The sequence below is a fragment of the Arachis stenosperma genome, chromosome 9 (genome assembly GCF_014773155.1).
Source record: "Arachis stenosperma cultivar V10309 chromosome 9, arast.V10309.gnm1.PFL2, whole genome shotgun sequence".
In the NCBI taxonomy this organism is placed as follows: domain Eukaryota; kingdom Viridiplantae; phylum Streptophyta; class Magnoliopsida; order Fabales; family Fabaceae; genus Arachis; species Arachis stenosperma.
This window is the reverse complement of record NC_080385.1, coordinates 96546846-96566610: the sequence shown is the minus strand read 5'-3', so window position 1 is coordinate 96566610 and position 19765 is coordinate 96546846. Positions and strand designations below refer to the sequence as shown.

The 19765-nt window shown below is 39.3% G+C and overlaps 1 non-coding gene across 1 annotated transcript; it reads right to left on the bottom strand.

Moving 5' to 3' along the window:
- Window positions 1–1203: 1203 nt before the first annotated feature.
- LOC130953444 (small nucleolar RNA R71) lies at window positions 1204–1311 on the bottom strand. The gene has a single exon (XR_009075613.1). It is a non-coding gene; the product is annotated as a small nucleolar RNA R71 (small nucleolar RNA).
- Window positions 1312–19765: the final 18454 nt, after the last annotated feature.

The window sequence follows — 19765 nt, the reverse complement described above, 5'->3', positions numbered from 1 at the left end:
GTGCATGGCTGGGCGTTTAACGCCCAAAAGGGGTGAGTTTTGGGCGTTTAACGCCAGGATGGCAAAAGAGGGAAGATTCTGTTTTTTAATTCAAATTTTTTCAAGTTTTCAAAAGTTTTCAAAATCAAATCTTTTTCAAATCAAATCTTCTCAATCATATGTTTTCAAAATTAATTTCTTTCCATTTTCAAAAATACTTGCAATCAATTAATGATTTGATTCAACATTTCAAGTATGTTGCCTTTTCTGTTGAGAAAGGTTTAAATGTTTGAATCATATCTTTTCTTGTTAGCCAAGTCATTAATTTTCAGAATCAAATCTTTTTAAATAGTTTTTTTTAATCATATCTTTTTAATTTCTAATTTCAAAATCTTTTTCAAAAATCACTTGATTTCTTTTCCACTCTTAGTTTTCGAAAATCAATCAGTATTTTTTCAAAATGATTTTAAAATCTGTTACTTATTTTCAAAAATTACTTCCCCTCTTCTCTCATCCTTCTATTTATGGACTAATCCTCAATGAACAATTCGAACTCCATCTCTTTTGATAAGTTCGAATTCTTCTACCTCTCCTTCTATTTTTCTTTTCCTCTGACACCTCATGGAATCTCTATACTATGACATAGAGGATTCCATATTTTCTTGTTCTCTTCTCTTTTATATGAGTAGGAGCAAAGACAAAAGCATTCTTGTTGAGGCTGACCCTGAACCTGAAAGGACCTTGAAGCAAAAGCTAAGAGAAGCTAAGGCACAACTCTCTGTAGAGGACCTAACAGAAATCTTCAAAGAAGAAGAACCCATGGCGGCCGAAAACAACAACAATGCTAACAATGCAAGGAAGGTGCTGGGTGACTTTACTGCACCTACTCCCGACTTCTATGGGAGAAGCATCTCTATCCCTGCCATTGGAGCAAACAACTTTGAGCTTAAGCCTCAATTAGTTTCTCTAATGCAACAGAATTGCAAGTTCCATGGACTTCCATTGGAAAATCCTCATCAGTTTTTAGCTGAATTCTTACAAATCTGTGACACTGTCAAGACCAATGGGGTAGACCCTGAGGTCTACAGACTTATGCTATTCCCTTTTGCTGTAAGAGACAGAGCTAGGATATGGTTGGACTCACAACCTAAAGAAAGCCTGAGCTCTTGGGAAAAGCTAGTCAATGCCTTCTTGGCAAAGTTCTTTCCACCTCAAAAATTGAGTAAGCTTAGAGTGGAAGTCTAAACCTTCAGATAGAAGGAAGGTGAGTCCCTCTATGAAGCTTGGGAAAGATACAAACAATTGATCAGAAAGTGTCCTTCTGACATGCTTTCTGAATGGAGCATCATAGGTATCTTCTATGATGGTCTGTCTGAACTGTCCAAGATGTCATTGGACAGCTCTGCTGGAGGATCTCTTCATCTGAAGAAGACGCCTGCAGAAGCTCAAGAACTCATTGAAATGGTTTCAAATAATCAATTCATGTACACTTCTGAAAGGAATCCTGTGAACAATGGGACGAATCAGAAGAAAGGAGTTCTTGAGATTGATACTCTAAATGCCATATTGGCTCAGAACAAAATATTGACTCAGCAAGTCAATATGATCTCTCAAAGTCTATCTGGAATGCAAGCTACACCAGGCAGTACTAAGGACGCTTCATCTGAAGAAGAAGCTTATGATCCTGAGAACCCTTCAATGGAAGAGGTGAATTACATGGGAGAACCCTATGGAAACACCTATAATCCTTCATGGAGAAATCATCCAAATCTCTCATGGAAGGATCAACAGAGACCTCAACAAGGTTTCAACAACAATAATGGTGGAAGAAACAGGTTTAGCAATGGCAAGCCTTTTCCATCATCTTCTCAGCAACAGACAGAGAATTCTAAGCAAAGCGACTCTGACTTAGCAACCATGGTCTCTAATCTAATCAAAACCACTCAAAGTTTCATGACTGAAACAAGGTCCTCCATTAGGAACTTGGAGGCACAAGTGGGTCAGCTGAGTAAGAAAGTTACTGAACTCCCCCTAGTACTCTTCCAAGCAATACAGAAGAGAATCTAAAAGGAGAGTGCAAGGTCATCAACATGGCCGAATTTGGAGAGGAGAAAGAGGCAGTGAGCGCCACTGAGGAAGACCTCGATGGACGTCCACTGGCCTCCAATGAGTTCCCTAATGAGGAACCATGGGAATCTGAGGCTCACACTGAGACCATAGAGATTCCATTGGATTTACTTCTGCCATTCATGAGCTCTGATGAGTATTCTTCCTCTGAAGAGGATGAATATGTCACTGAAGAGCAAGTTGCTAAGTACCTTGGAGCAATCATGAAGCTAAATGACAAGTTATTTGGTAATGAGACTTGGGAGGATGAACCCCCTTTGCTCACCAAAGAACTGGATGACTTGACTAGGCAGAAACTACCTCAAAAGAGACAAGATCCTGGGAAGTTTTCAATACCCTGTACCATAGGCACCTTGACCTTTAAGAAGGCTCTGTGTGACCTAGGGTCAAGCATAAACATCATGCCTCTCTCTGTAATGGAGAAGCTAGGGATCTTTGAGGTGCAAGCTACAAGAATCTCACTAGAGATGGCAAACAATTCAAGAAAACAAGCTTATGGACTTGTAGAGGATGTTCTGGTAAAGATTGAAGACCATTACATCCCTGCTGATTTCATGGTCCTAGAGAATGGAAAGTGCATGGATGAATCTATCATCCTTGGCAGACCCTTCCTAGCCACAGCAAAGGCTGTGATTGATGTGGACAGAGGAGAATTGATCATTCAAGTGAATAAAGAATCCTTTGTGTTTAAGGCTCAAGGATATCCCTCTGTCACCATGGAGAGGAAGCATGAAGAGCTTCTCTCAAAACAGAGTCAAACAGAGCCCCCACAGTCAAACTCTAAGTTTGGTGTTGGGAGGCCATAACCAAATTCTAAGTTTGGTGTTGAACCCCCACATTCAAACTCTAAGTTTGGTGTTGGAAGGTTCCAACGTTGCTCTGAGTATCTGTGAGGCTCCATGAGAGCCCTCTGTCAAGCTACTGACATTAAAGAAGCGCTTGTTGGGAGGCAACCCAATGTTATATTTAATCTATTTTCCTTTGTTATTTCATGTTTTCTGTAGGTTGATGATCATGGGAAATCAAAAAATCAATTGAAAAAGCAAAAACAAAATGAAAAATAGAAAGAAAAATAGCACAGCCTAGAGGAAGACATTGCTGGCGTTTAAACGCCAGTAAGGGCAGCAAATGGGCGTTTAACGCCCAGTCTGGCACCATTCTGGGCGTTTAACGCCAGAAAGGGGCACCAGACTGGCGTTAAACACCAGGAAAGGGCAGGAAGCTGGCGTTAAACGCCAGAAATGGGCACCAGCCCGGCGTTTAACGCCAGAATTGGCATAAAGAGCACTTTTGCTCGCCACTTGGTGCAGGGATGAATTTTCCTTGACACCTCAGGATCTGTGGACCCCACAGGATCCCCACCTACCCCACCACCCTCTCTCTTCTTCTTCATCCATTCACCAATCACCTCAACCACTCTTCCCCAAAAACCCCCTTACCTATAAAAACCCACTATTCTCTTCACCACTCACATCCATCCTTCATAAAACCCCACCTACCTCACCATTCAAATTCAAACCACTTTCCCTCTCAAACTCACCCATAATGGCCGAACCCTACCCCTCTCTCCACCCCTATATAAACCCATCTTTACTCCTTCATTTTCACACAACCTAAACACTACTTCTCCCCCTTTGGCTGAACCACAAAGCCATCTCCATCTCCTCTATTTCTTCTTCTTCTACTCTCTTCTTTTTTCTTTTGCTCGAGGACGAGCAAACTTTTAAGTTTGGTGTCGTAAAACCATTGCTTTTTGTTTTTCCATAACCATTTATGGCATCCAAGGCTGGAGAAACCTCTAGAAAGAGGAAAGGGAAGGCAAAAGCTTCCACCTCTGAGTCATGGGAGATGGAGAGATTCATCTCAAGGGTGCATCAAGACCACTTCTATGAAGTTGTGGCCATGAAGAAGGTGATCCCCGAGGTCCCTTTCAAACTCAAAAAGAGTGAATATCTGGAGATCCGACATGATATTCAAAGAAGAGGTTGGGAAGTTCTTACCAACCCCATTCAACAAGTCGGAATCTTAATGGTTCAAGAGTTCTATGCCAATGCATGGATCACCAAGAATCATGATCAAAGTGTGAACCCGGACCCAAAGAATTGGCTTACAATGGTTCGGGGGAAATACTTAGATTTTAGTCCGCAAAATGTAAGGTTGGCATTCAACTTGCCCATGATGCAAGGAGATGAACACCCTTACACTAGAAGGGTCAACTTTGATCAAAGGTTGGACCAAGTCCTCATAGACATTTGTGAAGAGGGCGCTCAATGGAAGAGAGATTCAAGAGGGAAGCCAGTTCAACTGAGAAGGCATGACCTCAAGCCCGTGGCTAGGGGATGGTTGGAGTTTATCCAACGCTCAACCATTCCCACTAGCAACCGGTCCGAAGTTACTATAGACCGGGCTATCATGCTTCATAGCATCATGATTGGAGAGGAAGTAGAAGTTCATGAGGTCATATCCCAAGAACTTTATAAGGTGGCGGACAAGTCTTCTACCTTAGCAAGGTTAGCTTTCCCTCATCTCATTTGTCACCTCTGTTATTCGGTTGGAGTTGACATAGAGGGAGACATCCTCATTGATGAGGACAAGCCCATCACTAAGAAAAGGATGGAGCAAACAAGAGATCCCACTCATCATGAAATTCCTGAGATGCCTCAAGGGATGCACTTTCCTCCACAAAACTATTCGGAGCAAATCAACACCTCCCTAGGAGAATTGAGTTCCAACATGGGACAACTAAGGGTGGAGCACCAAGAACATTCCATCCTCCTCCATGAAATTAGAGAATATCAAAGAATCATGAAAGAGGAACAAAAAAGGCAAGGAAGAGACATTGAGGAGCTGAAGCACTCCATAAGATCTTCAAGAGGAAGAACAAGCCGCCATCACTAAAGTGGACCCGTTCTTTAATTTCCTTGTTCTTTATTTCCTTGTTTTTCGAATTTTCATGCTTATGTTTATCTATGTTTGTGTCTTATGATCATTAGTGTCTTAGCGTCTATGCCTTAAAGTTATGAATGTCCTATGAATCCATCACCTTTCTTAAATAAAAAAATGTTCTTAATTGAAAAAGAGAAGAATTGCATGAATTCTGAATTTTATAACAGACTAATTATTTTGATGTGGTGGCAATGCTTTTGTTTTCTAAATGTATGCTTAAACAGTGCATATGTTTTTTGAATTTGTTGTTCATGAATGTTGGCTCTTGAAAGAATGATGAAAAAGGAGACATGTTACTGAGGATCTGAAAAATCATAAAAATAGTTCTTGAAGCAAGAAAAAGCAGTGAATATTCAAAAAAAAGAGAGAAAAGAGAAAATGAAAAAAAAAAGAAAAAAGGAAAAAAATAATGAAGTTGTGATCCAAGGCAAAAAGAGTGTGCTTAAGAACCCTGGACACATCTAATTGGGGACTCTAGCAAAGCTGAGTCACAATCTGAAAAGGTTCACCCAATTATGTGTCTGTGGCATGTATGTATCTGGTGGTAATACTGGAAGACAGAGTGCTTTGGGCCACGGCCAAGACTCATAAAGTAGCTGTGTTCAAGAATCATCATACTTAACTAGGAGAATCAATAACACTATCTGGATTCTGAGTTCCTATAGAAGCCAATCATTCTGAATTTCAAAGGATAGAGTGAGATGCCAAAACTATTCAGAGGCAAAAAGCTAAAAGCCCCGCTCATCTAATTAATACTGATCTTCATAGATATTTTTGGAATTCATTGCATATTCTCTTCTTTTTATCTTATTTGATTTTCAGTTGCTTGGGGACAAGCAACAATTTAAGTTTGGTGTTGTGATGAGCGGATAATTTATACGCATTTTGGCATTGTTTTTAGTATGTTTTTAGTATGTTTTAGTTAGTTTTTGTTATATTTTTATTAGTTTTTAGTTAAAATTCACTTTTCTGGACTTTACTATGAGTTTGTGTGTTTTTCTGTGATTTCAGGTATTTTCTGGCTGAAATTGAGGGACCTGAGCAAAAATCTGATTCAGAGGCTAAAAAGGACTACAGATGCTGTTGGATTCTGACCTCCCTGCACTCGAAGCGGATTTTCTAGAGCTACAGAAGCTCAATTGGCGCGCTCTTAATTGCGTTGGAAAGTAGACATCTTGGGCTTTCTAGCAATATATAATAGTCCATACTTTGCCCGAGATTTGATGGCCCAAACCGGCGTTTCAAATCAGCTCAAAACTGCCCGGCGTTAAACGCCGGAACTGGCACAAGAATGGGAGTTAAACGCCCAAACTGGCACAAAAGCTGGCGTTTAACTCCAAGAAAAGTCTCTACACATGAAAGCTTCAATGCTCAGCCCAAGCACACACCAAGTGGGCCCGGAAGTGCATTTTTATGTCATTTACTCATCTTTGTAAACCCTAGGCTACTAGTTCTCTACAAATAGGACCTTTTACTATTGTAATCTAATCTTTTGATCATTTTTCGATCTTAGGATCATCTTTGGATGCCTAGTTCTTAGATCATTGGGAGGCTGGTCATTCGGCCATGCCTAGACCTTGTTATTATGTATTTTCAACGGTGGAGTTTCTACACACTATAGATTAAGGTGTGGAGCTCTGCTATACCTCAAGTATTAATGCAATTACTATTGTTCTTCTATTCAATTTAGCTTGTTCTTGTTCTAAGATATCACTTGTTCCTCAACTTGATGAATGTGATGATCCGTGACACTCATCATCATTCTCACCTATGAACGTGTGCCTAACAACCACCTCCCTTCTACCTTAGATTGAGTGGATATCTCTTGGATCCCTTAATCGGAATCTTCGTGGTATAAGCTAGAATTGATGGCGGCATTTGGTGGACGAAATTGTGATTCATATGTTTATGTAAAATTCATTGCTCTTTCTTTCCCAGGTAATGGCGCCAAAAAAACATGATGCCAATACCATGGTTCACAACTATGTGTGGACACAACTCCGTTCAACTAACCAGCAAGTGTACTGGGTCGTCCAAGTAATAAACCTTACGTGAGTAAGGGTCGATCCCACAGAGATTGTTGGTATGAAGCAAGCTATGGTCATCTTGTAAATCCCAGTCAGGTAGATAATAATTGATTATGGATAAGTTCGAAAATAAATAATAAACAGAAAATAAAATAGTAAATAGTTACTCATATAATTCCATGGTGGGAATTTCAGATAGGCATTTGTAGATGCTGTGCTCCTCTCGAATCTCTACTTTCTTATTACATTCATCCAATCCTTCTTACTCCTTTCCATGGCAAGCTGTATGTAGGGCATCACCGTTGTCAATGGCTACATCCCATCCTCTCAGTAAAAATGGTCCTATGCTCTGTCACAGCACGGCTAATCATCTGTCGGTTCTCAATCAGGTTGGAATAGAATCCCTTGATTCTTTTGCGTCTGTCACTAACGCCCAGCCTTCAGGAGTTTGAAGCTCGTCATAGTCATTCAATCCCAGAATCCTACTCGGAATACCACAGACAAGGTTAGACTTTTCGGATTCCCATGAATGCCGCCATCTATCTAGCTTATACCACGAAGATTCTGTTGGGGAATCTAAGAGATATGCGCCCGGTCTAAGGTAGAACGGAAGTGGTTGTCAGTCACGCGCGTTCATAGGTGAGAATGATGATGAGTATCACGGATCATCACATTCATCAAGTTGAAGTGTAATGTATATCTTGGAATAAGAATAAGGAGAATTGAATAGAAAATAATAGTAATTGTATTGAAACTTGAGGTACAGCAGAGCTCCACACCCTTAATCTATGGTGTGTAGAAACTCCACCGTTGAAAATACAAAAGTGAAAGGTTCAGGCATGGCCGAATGGCCAGCCCCCAAAACGTGATCAATGGCCCCCTAAGATGAAGAATAAAACAAAACTGAGACCAAAGATGAAACGTGGTCAAAAGACACTGAATACAATAGTAAAATGTTCTATTTATACTAAACTAGCTACTAAGGTTTACATGAGTAAGTAATTGATGCATAAATCCACTTCCGGGGCCCACTTGGTGTGTGTTTGGGCTGAGCTTGATCTATCCACGAGCTGAGGCTTCTCTTGGAGTTGAACGCCAAGTTATAACGTGTTTTGGGCGTTCAACTCCGGGTCGTGACGTGTTTCTGGCGTTTTACTCCAGACAGCAGCAAGTACTTGGCGTTGAGCGCCACTTTACGTCATCAATTCCCGAATAAAGTATGGACTATTATATATTGCTGGAAAGCTCTGGATGTCTACTTTCCAACGCCGTTGAGAGCGCGCCATTTAAAGTTCTGTAGCTCTAGAAAATCTATTTTGAGTGCAGGGAGGTCAGATTCCAACAACATCAGCAGTCCTTTTGTCAGCCTTTTTCAGAGTTTTACTCAAGTCCCTCAATTTCAGCCAGAAATTATCTGAAATCACAGAAAAATACACAAACTCATAGCAAAGTCCGGAAATGTGAATTTAACATAAAAACTAATGAAAACATCCCTAAAAGTAGCTTGAACTTACTAAAAACTACCTAAAAATAATGCTGAAAAGCGTATAAATTATCCGCTCATCACAACACCAAACTTAAATTGTTGCTTGTCCCCAAGCAACTGAAAATCAAATAGGATAAAAAAGAAGAGAATATACTATAAATTCCAAAATATCAATGAATATTAATTCTAATTAGATGAGCGGGACTTGTAACTTTTTGCTTCTGAACAGTTTTGGCATCTCACTTTTTCCTTTGAAGTTCAGAATGATTGGCTTCTCTAGGAACTTAGAATTTCAGATAGTGTTATTGACTTTCCAAGTTAAGTATGTTGATTCTTGAACACAGCTACTTATGAGTCTTGGCCATGGCCCTAAGCACTTTGTTTTCCAGTATTACCACCGGATACATAAATGCCACAGACACATGACTGGGTGAACCTTTTCAGATTGTGACTCAGCCTTGCTAGAGTCCCCAGTTAGAGGTGTCCAGAGCTCTTAAGCACACTCTTTTGCTTTGGATCACGACTTTAACCACTTAGTCTCAAGCTTTTCACTTGGACCTGCATGCCACAAGCACATGGTTAGGGACAGCTTGAATTAGCCGCTTAGGCCTGGATTTTATTTCCTTGGGCCCTCCTATCCATTGATGCTCAAAGCCTTGGATCCTTTTTACCCTTGCCTTTTGGTTTTAAGGGCCATTGGCTTTTTCTGCTTGCTTTTTCTTTTTTCTTTCTATAAATTTTTTTCGCCACCTTTTTTTTTCGCAAGCTTTTTGCTTTTTCACTGCTTTTTCTTGCTTCAAGAATCAATTTTATGATTTTTCAGATCATCAATAATATTTCTCTTTGTTCATCATTCTTTCAAGAGCCAATAATTTTAACATTCATAAACAACAATATAAAAAATATGCACTGTTTAAGCATTCATTCAGAAAACAAAGAGTATTGTCACCACATCATTATAATTAAACTAAACTCAAGGATAATTTCAAAATTCATGTACTTCTTGTTCTTTTGAATTAGGAACATTTTTCATTTAAGAGAGGTGAAGGATTTATGGAATTATTCATAACTTTAAGACATAGTTACTAAACACTAATGATCATGAAGTAGAAACACAAAACATAGATAAACATGAAGCATAAAAATCGAAAAACAGAGAAATAAGAACAAGGAATGAGTCCACCTTAGTGAGGGTGGCGCCTTCTTGAAGAACCAATGGTGCTCTTTGAGCTCCTTTATGTCTCTTCCTTGCTTCTGTTGGATGATCCCTAGTAATTTTGGTGTTCCTATCCTTAGTTGCTTCCAATGATTATGTGGAGGAACATGTATCCCCTGAGGTATCTTAGGGATCTCTTGATTTGCAGTCAAATGTTCTACCACTGAGCTATAAACCCTTTAGATGAGTCTTTCCATCTCCCATGACTCAGAGGTGGAAGCTTTTGTCTTCCCTTTTCTCTTCTCTTTCTCTTTTTTTTTTTGATGTTTCTCTGGCCTTAGGTGCCATCAATGGTTATGGAAAAACAAAAAGCTATACTTTTACCACACCAAACTTAGAAAATTGCTCGCCCTCGAGCAAGAGAAGAAAGAAAAGATAAAGAATAAGAAGAAGATATGGAGGAGATGGAGGGATGTGTGTATTCGGCTATATGGGTGGGATTGGGTGGGAAAGAGATTTTGAATTTTGAAGGTAGGTGGGGTGTATGGGGAAGAGTGGATGGATGTGAGTGGTGAATGGAAAACAGAAGGGATGACCATGAATGGAGAGAGAGAGGGCAAGGTAGGTGGGGATCCTGTGGGGTCCACAGATCCTAAGGTGATCTTGTGGGGTCCACAGATCCTAAGGTGATCCTGTGGGGTCCACAGATTCTGAGGTGATCTTGTGGGGTCCACAGATCCTGAGGTGTCAAGGAATTACATCCCTGCACCAAATATGCATGTAAAATTCCTTTGCATACCATTCTGGCGTTTAAACGCCGAGGTGATGCACGTTCTGGGCGTTCAATGCCCATGTGAAGCATGTTCTGGGCGTTCAACGCCCATATGAAGCATGTTCTGGGCGTTCAACGCCCATATGTAGCATGTTTCTGGCGTTGAACGCCAGTTCCATGCTTGTTACTGGCGTTCAGTGCCAGCTTTTCTCAAGGCACATTCCTGGCATTCAAACACCAGAATGTTGCTTGTTTCTGGCATTCAGTGCCAGATTCATGCTCTATTCTGGCGTTGAACGCCAGCCAGATGCTCCTTACTGGCGTTGAACGCCAGTCTGTCCTTCCTCTAGGGTGTGATTTTTCTTCTGCTGTTTTTTATTCTGTTTTTAATTTTTATATTTTTTTTCATGAGTCCACATGATTATGTACCTAATAAAACACAAAATAACAATAAAATAAAATAAAATAAAAATTAGATAAATAAAATTGGGTTGCCTCCCAACAAGTGCTTCTTTAATGTCAATAGCTTGACAGTGGGCTCTCATGGAGCCACAAGGTGATCAGGTCAATGTTGTATAGTCCCAACACCAAACTTAGAGTTTGGATATGTGGTCTTAACACCAAACTTAGTGTTTGGTTGTGGCCTCCCAACACCAAACTTAGAGTTTGACTGTGGGGGCTCTTCTTGACTCTGAACTGAGAGAAGCTCTTTGTGCTCACTCTCTTTTGTCACAGAGGGATGGCCATGTGCCTTAAACACAAAGTAGTCCCCATTCAATTGAAGGACTAATTCACCTCTGTTGAAATCTATCACAGCTCCTGTTGTAGCTAGGAAAGGTCTTCCAAGGATGATGCATTCATCCTCTTCCTTTTTAGTGTCTAAGATTATGAAATCAGTAGGGATGTAAAGGCCTTCAACCTTTACTAACATGTCCTCTACTATTCCATAAGTGATGACAGGTCATCTTAGCCTAGTTTCACTAGTCTTTTTCCTTTGTTTTCAATAGGTTTTATGCACTTTCTTGAGCCATAAGTAAGCCATTTGGGTAGAATTTCATGTGTACTTGGATTCAATCAACCACCCTTTAATTGACACAAAATCATGAGGTTTAAGCTAAAATTAATTGGTTTTTAAATGAATTTTAAGCTTTGTGAATTTTGTGATACTTTGATTGGTTGTTTTGATTACTTGTAGGTGAAGAAAAGAAAGAAACAAGGGAAGCGTAGCCTAAGGAAGGAAAAAGCGTGGCCCATGACCATTTGTTCCTTGGCATCATGAACTGACATGCATTAATGCTTATGCATGCATGCATTTAACTATGGCCGAATGAAAGCATGCATTTAATGATTTTTCAACGTTAATGCAATTGGCTTTATTAATTAAAACATAATGAATGCATGCTTGAAATATTTAATTAGTAAAGCTAATGAAAGCATGCATTTCATTTTAATGCCGTTAAAACAAATTGGCCAATGCATTAACAATTAATTAACAAAGCCAATGATGCATGCATTATTAAGTTTTCTTTACCAAAGGCATAAAAACATGCAAAGCCAAAGCCAAGGCAAAGTTTGTGCCAACGTTTACCTCAAACGTTGAGGCAAACGTTGGCTAAGAAAAGAAGCAGGGGTGGGAGGCAACGTTTGCGCCAACGTTTGCCTCAAACGTGAGGTCAAACGTTGGCGCCAAAATGAAGGAAAATGGCATCCTGGAAGCATGCAACGTTTGCACCAACGTTTGCCTCAAACGTGAGGTCAAACGTTGGCTATATCTTAGCAAGGAAGAGACCCATGATTGATGATGATTGTTGAGCCACGTTTGCGCCAACGTTTGCCTCAAACGTTAGGCCAAACGTTGGCCAAAAAGGAAGCTTGGGAGGATCCACGTTTGAGCTCACGTTTGACTTCAAACGTTGAGCCAAATGTGGATGACAGCAAATGGACTTGGCAGCATAATTTTTCACAAGCAACGTTTGAGTCAACGTTTGCCTCAAACGTTGGCTCAAACGTGAAAGCTACATGGCCCGGTTCACAAGTGGATTTCTTCCCAACACCAAGAGCAATCAACGGAGGCTACTATCAACCCAATTCCATCAAGGCCAAGGCCCAATTCAAGGCTTGAAGATCATTAGAAGAGAGTGTATAAATAGATTAGAATTTAAGTTTTTCTGGGGAGCTTTTGAATTGTGATTTTTGCTGAGGAGTTTTTGGAGAGCTTACTTGGCATTTTAGAGAGTTTCTGGGAGGAGAATTGAATTCTCTTCCTCTGGGTTTTCTTGTTTACTTTCTTGCAAAGCTTTATTTGAGTCTTGGGTGTTGAGAATTGAAGGAATTCTGTTTCAATCTCACCCTGAGATCTTTCTGTTTTCTTATTGAAGTTTCTGGATATTGAACTCAGATTTACTTGTCTACACTGTTCTCTTCTTTAATTTTGCAATTGCTCTTTGGATTTGGATCTAGGAAGGCAGTGAGATCTAGACTTGGCTATCTAGTCTCTTGGGTCCTGAGATCTATTGATTTCCATTTTAATTTCCTTGTTTAATTGATACATCAAGCTTATTTTTCCTTTTAATCTGAAATCTGGTTGAATTGAATCCATCATCTACTCTTCTGCTTACTTTCCTTGTTTAATTTCTGCAATCCCATATCCCTAACCCATTTAAGTTTCTGCAATTTATATTTCTTGCTATTTAAGTTTCTGCAATTTACATTACTTGCACTTTAAGATTCAGCTCTTTTTCTTTTTGCTCCCTTTAATTTCCTGCAAATCACCCACTTCCTTTTACATTCTATGCAATTTAATTTCTGTCAACACAATTTCACACAATCAACACTTGTTTGCTTGACTAATTCAACCACTAAACTAAAATTGCTCAATCCTTCAATCCCTGTGGGATGGACCTCACTCATGTGAGTTATTATTACTTGATGCGACCCGGTACACTTGCCGGTGAGTTTTGTGTCGGATCGTTTTCTGCACATCAAGTTTTTGGCGACGTTGCCGGGGATTGATTAGGTTGACAATGATTAAGTGAGGTGGTGATTTAGATCAAGCACTTTTTCTTTTCTGTTTCTTTTATTTCTAACTTGCACACTAACTGTTTGAGACTTTGTCTCTACTAACTCTCACTGCACTCAAACTACAGAGTGTTCTGTGTATCTTTGCTGTTTTGGTTGTCTGGCATAAACCAGGAGAGAGTTCTCTACCTCTGGAATTTCTGAAGAAGAACACCAAAAAATGGAGGAGACTGGAAGGAAGTTCACAGTAAGAGGAGAAAAGCTAAGGCACTATGATTTTCATCCTCCATGATCAAAGAACAAGATGTCAAGCTAGTGACAATAAAAAAGCGCTTGTTGGGAGGCAACCCAACCTGAGGTAGTTTTCTTTCCGTAGCTATTTCAATAAAGAGGCTAAGTAGTTTTATCTATATTGCAAGGAGCTAAGTTTGGTGTTGCACACCAAAACAAAGGGAGAATGAAGAATGCTAAGTTTGGTGTTCCACCAAAAATCTCATTTAAAAACACATTCTCACCTTCTGCATAAAGGGTTGCTAACTCCAAGTAATCAGAGAAACTACTTAACCAATGTCTATTTTTTTAGTTTTTAGTCTTATTGCCTTTAGCAAAGAAAATGAGTTCCACATATGGTCAATTTGATGCATAAGAACTATTGGCAAGGTACTAAGTTTGGTGTTCTCACACCAAAATAAGTTCAAAAGCCCACAAATAATTCATGCTTGTTGACCATCTTTCAAGTGCTTGGGGAACAAGCAACTTTCAAAGTTTATTGTAGGCAGTCACTTGAATCTAATGAAGGATTAAGCACCATCAACCAAAGAGACAAAGAGGGATGCAAAGATCAACAATGGTGCTGAGAAGGAGTGAAGCAAGTGAACTCCAACAACAGGTTGTATTGTTAAGTGACTGTCTTATATTCAAAATTGTTATGATTGAAAGTGATATTGTATCCCTGTTTAGTATAATTTCCTTGTAGTCAATAACTAAGATGATTGGTATATCATAGCACCATATACTTAAAATTTTGCTTGCACCCATGGTTTGGAAAAACACGAATAGAGAGCATTTCTTTGAAAAGAAGGATTGAGGAATCAAAAATTTATCGTGAGGTAAGCAAAAGATTAAGGGAAGTGGTGGTTCTGGTTGTAAGAAGGTGTATTGAGGTTGCATGTTTGTGAAAACCTGCATGGGAGCTCATAGGCAGGAAATAGAATTCAAAGAAGTATTGTGGAGATTCTCAGACATCTTTTGATCCAAGAAGCAAAAAAAAAAAAAAAAAAAAAAAAACATAATTTTGAATAAAATAAAAAGGGAAAGAATGAGAAAGCTGAAGGCTCTGAGTACCAATGGCAATTTATTTGCTAAGTGCTTGTGGTGTTTATGTATCGAGCCAAATGCTTGAAAATAAAACACTTAGAAGTCAAGGCTAGGCTCAAGTGCAAAAGCACTCCCTTATGGCCCAAGGCTCTGAGCATTAATTACTAGGCAGAAAAGAAGAAAACTCAAAGAGTTAGTATCCTAGTAAATGCTTGTGGTCGAGATGTGTCAAAGAGAGAGGCTTGAGCAAGTAAATCCTCAGGGGTGCTTTAACACCTAATACCTTAAAACCAACTGGTTTAGGAGTATTGATTGAAAACTTATCTAAAAAGCCGCTTTGAGACATGACACTTAGAGTCGAGGCCAAAACACAGAAATCATAAGCTGCTTCAAGGTGATTATCTATAAAGAGATCTCCACAATATCATTTGGGTGAAATTCCTAAGACCTAAGACTTCCAAGATGTAGGGACTAATAAACACTGAAGCCCTTGCATAAACATATGATTCAGAGTTCACTCCACTGTCAATTAATCACTTCACTCACAGAGCATTACATGTCATTCTGTCATTCTTCACTATATTCTATTCTGACAGTACTCTTGAGCTTAAATTCTTTTCTTGCTTGGGGACAAGCAAGTTTTAAGTTTGGTGTTGTGATGACAGGTCATCTAAGCCTAGTTTCACTAGTCTTTTTCCTTTGTTTTCAATAGGTTTTATGCACTTTCTTGAGCCATAAGTAAGCCATTTGGGTAGAATTTCATGTGTACTTGGATTCAATCAACCACCCTTTAATTGACACAAAATCATGAGGTTTAAGCTAAAATTAATTGGTTTTTAAATGAATTTTAAGCTTTGTGAATTTTGTGATACTTTGATTGGTTGTTTTGATTACTTGTAGGTGAAGAAAAGAAAGAAACAAGGGAAGCGTAGCCTAAGGAAGGAAAAAGCGTGGCCCATGACCATTTGTTCCTTGGCATCATGAACTGACATGCATTAATGCTTATGCATGCATGCATTTAACTATGGCCGAATGAAGCATGCATTTAAGGATTTGTCAACGTTAATGCAATTGGCTTTATTAATTAAAACATAATGAATGCATGCTTGAAATATTTAATTAGTAAAGCTAATGAAAGCATGCATTTTATTTTAATGCCGTTAAAACAAATTGGCCAATGCATTAACAATTAATTAACAAAGCCAATGATGCATGCATTATTAAGTTTTCTTTGCCAAAGGCATAAAAACATGCAAAGCCAAAGCCAAGGCAACGTTTGCGCCAACGTTTACCTCAAACGTTGAGGCAAACGTTGGCTAAGAAAAGAAGCAGGGGAAGGAGGCAACGTTTGCGCCAACGTTGCCTCAAACGTGAGGTCAAATGTTGGCGCCAAAATGAAGGAAAATGGCATCCTGGAAGCATGCAACGTTTGCGCCAACGTTTGCCTCAAACGTGAGGTCAAACGTTGGCTATATCTTAGCAAGGAAGAGACCCCTGATTGATGATGATTGTTGAGCCACGTTTGCGCCAACGTTTGCCTCAAACGTTAGGCCAAACGTTGGCCAAAAAGGAAGCTTGGAAGGATCCACGTTTGAGCTCACGTTTGACCTCAAACGTTGAGCCAAACGTCGATGAGAGCAAATGGGTTTGGCTGCATAATTTTTCACAAGCAACGTTTGAGTCATTGTTTGCCTCAAACGTTGGCTCAAATGTGAAAGCTACATGGCCCGGTTCACAAGTGGATTTCTTCCCAACACCAAGAGCAATCAACGGAGGCTACTATCAACCCAATTCCATCAAAGCCAAGGCCTAATTCAAGGCTTGAAGATCATTAGAAGAGAGTGTATAAATCGATTAGAATTTAAGTTTTTCAGGGGAGCTTTTGAATTGTGATTTTTGCTGAGGAGTTTTTGGAGAGCTTACTTGGCATTTTAGAGAGTTTCTGGGAGGAGAATTGAATTCTCTTCCTCTGGGTTTTCTTGTTTACTTTCCTGCAAAGCTTTATTTGAGTCTTGGGTGTTGAGAATTGAAGGAATTCTGTTTCAATCTCACCCTGAGATCTTTCTGTTTTCTTATTGAAGTTTCTGGATATTGAACTCAGATTTACTTGTCTACACTGTTCTCTTCTTTAATTTTGCAATTGCTCTTTGGATTTGGATCTAGGAAGGCAGTGAGATCTAGACTTGGCTATCTAGTCTCTTGGGTCCTGAGATCTATTGATTTCCATTTTAATTTCCTTGTTTAATTGATACATCAAGCTTATTTTTCCTTTTAATCTGAAATCTGGTTGAATTGAATCCATCATCTACTCTTCTGCTTACTTTTCTTGTTTAATTTCTGCAATCCCATATCCCTAACCCATTTAAGTTTCTGCAATTTACATTTCTTGCTATTTAAGTTTCTGCAATTTACATTACTTGCACTTTAAGATTCAGCTCTTTTTCTTTTTGCTCCCTTTAATTTCCTGCAAATCACCCACTTCCCTTTACATTCTATGCAATTTAATTTCTGTCAACATAATTTCACACAATCAACACTTGTTTTCTTGACTAATTCAACCACTAAACTAAAATTGCTCAATCCTTCAATCCCTGTGGGATCGACCTCACTCATGTGAGTTATTATTACTTGATGCGACCCGGTACACTTGCCGGTGAGTTTTGTGTCGGATCGTTTTCCGTACATCAATAAGCTTGTCTCAATGACTTGTCTGCCAATTGTAATGAGAACAAGGCAGGTTGTACCTCAATGATCCCCAGCTTCTCCATTACAGAGAGTGGCATAAGATTTATCCCTGACCCCAGATCACATAGAGCTTTTTCAAAGGTCATGGTGCCTATGGTACAAGGTATTAAGAACTTGCCAGGATCTTGTCTCTTTTGAGGTAAAATTTGCTGAATCCAGGTATCTAGTTCATTAATGAGCAAGGGAGGTTCACTTTCCCAAGTCTCATTACCAAATAACTTGTCATTCAGCTTCATGATAGCTCCTAAATATTGAGCAACTTGCTCTCCAGTCACATCTTCATCCTCCTCAGAGGAAGAATAGTCTTCAGAGCTCATGAATGGCAGAAGGAGATTTAATGGAATCTCTATGGTCTCTATATGAGCCTCAGATTCCTTTGAATCCTTAATAGGAAACTCCTTTTTGCTTGAGAGACGTCCCAGGAGGTCTTCCTCACTAGGATTTTCGTCCTTCTCCTCCCTTGTGCATTCGGCCATATTGATCACATCAATGGCCTTGCACTCTCCTTTTGGATTCTCTTCTGTATTGCTTGGGAGAATACTAGGAGGAGCTTCAATGACTTTCTTACTCAGCTGGCCCACTTGTGCCTCCAGATTTCTGATGGAGGATCTTGTTTCACTCATGAAACTGAAAAGTGGCTTTTGACAGATCAGAAACTATATTGGCTAAATTAGAAGTGTTTTGTTCAGAATTCTCTGTCTGTTGCTGAGAAGATGATGGAAAAGGCTTGCTATTGCTCAGCCTATTGCGTCCACCATTGTTAAAGCCTTGTTGAGGATTTTGTTGATCCTTCCATGAGAAATTTGGATGATTTCTCCATGATGAATTATAGGTGTTTCCATAATGTTCACCCATATAATTAACCTCTGCCATTGCAGGGTTCTCAGGATCATAAGCTTCTTCAGAAGCTGCCTCTTTAGTACTGTTGGATGCATTTTTCCATCCATTCAGACTTTGAGAGATCATGTTGACTTGCTGAGTCAACACTTTGTTCTGAGCCAATATGGTATTCAGAGCATCAATTTCAAGAACTCCTTTCCTCTGAGGTGTCCCATTATTCACGGAATTCCTCTCAGAAGTGTACATGAATTGGTTATTTGCAACCATGTCAATTAGTTCTTGAGCTTCTGCAGGTGTTTTCTTTAGGTGGATGGATCCACCTGCAGAATGGTCCAATGACATTTTCGAAAACTCAGATAAACCATAATAGAATATATCTAATATGGTCCATTCTGAAAACATGTCAGATGGACACCTTTTGGTCAACTGCTTGTATCTTTCCCAAGCTTCATAGAGGGATTCACCATCTTTTGTTTGAAGGTCTGAACATCCACTCTAAGCTTGCTCAGCTTTTGAGGAGGAAAGAATTTATCCAAGAAGGCCGTGACCAGCTTATCCCAGGAGTCCAGGCTATCCTTAGGTTGTGAATCCAACCATATTCTAGCTCTGTCTCTTACAGCAAAAGAGAAAAACATGAGTCTGTAGACTTCAGGATCAACTCCATTCGTCTTAACAGTCTCACAAATCTGCAAGAACTCAGTTAAAAACTGGTAAGGATCTTCAGATGGAAGTCCATAAAACTTGCAGTTCTGTTGCATTAAAGCAACTAGTTGAGGCTTAAGCTCAGAATTATTGGCTCCAATGGCAGAAATGGAGATGCTTCTTCCATCAAATTTGGACGTTGGTTTTGTGAAGTCACCAAGCATTCTCCTTGCATTATTGTTGTTGGGTTCGGCTGCCATCTCCTTCTCTTGTTCTAATATTTCTGAAAGGTTACCTTTAGATTGTTGTAATTTAGCTTCTCTTAATTTTCTCTTCAGAGTCCTTTCAGGTTCGGGATCAATTTCAATAAGAGTGCCTTTTTCCTTGTTCCTGCTCATATGAAAGAGAAGAAAACAAGAAAAGAAGAGGAATCCTCTATGTCACAGTATAGAGATTCCTTTATGTTAGTAGAAGAAGAAAGGGGGGAAGAGTGAAGAAGAATGGGTTCGGATTTTTAGATGAGAGGTGAAGAGAAGTGTTAGTAAATAAATAATTAAATAGAATAAGAAAAGAGAGGGAGAATTTCGAAAATAATTTTGAAAAAGAGGTTAGTATTTTCGAAAATTAAAGATAAGATAAGATTAAAATTAAAATTTAAAACAAAAAGAGTTTTTGAAAAAGAGATGAGATATTTTCAAAAATTAGAGAGG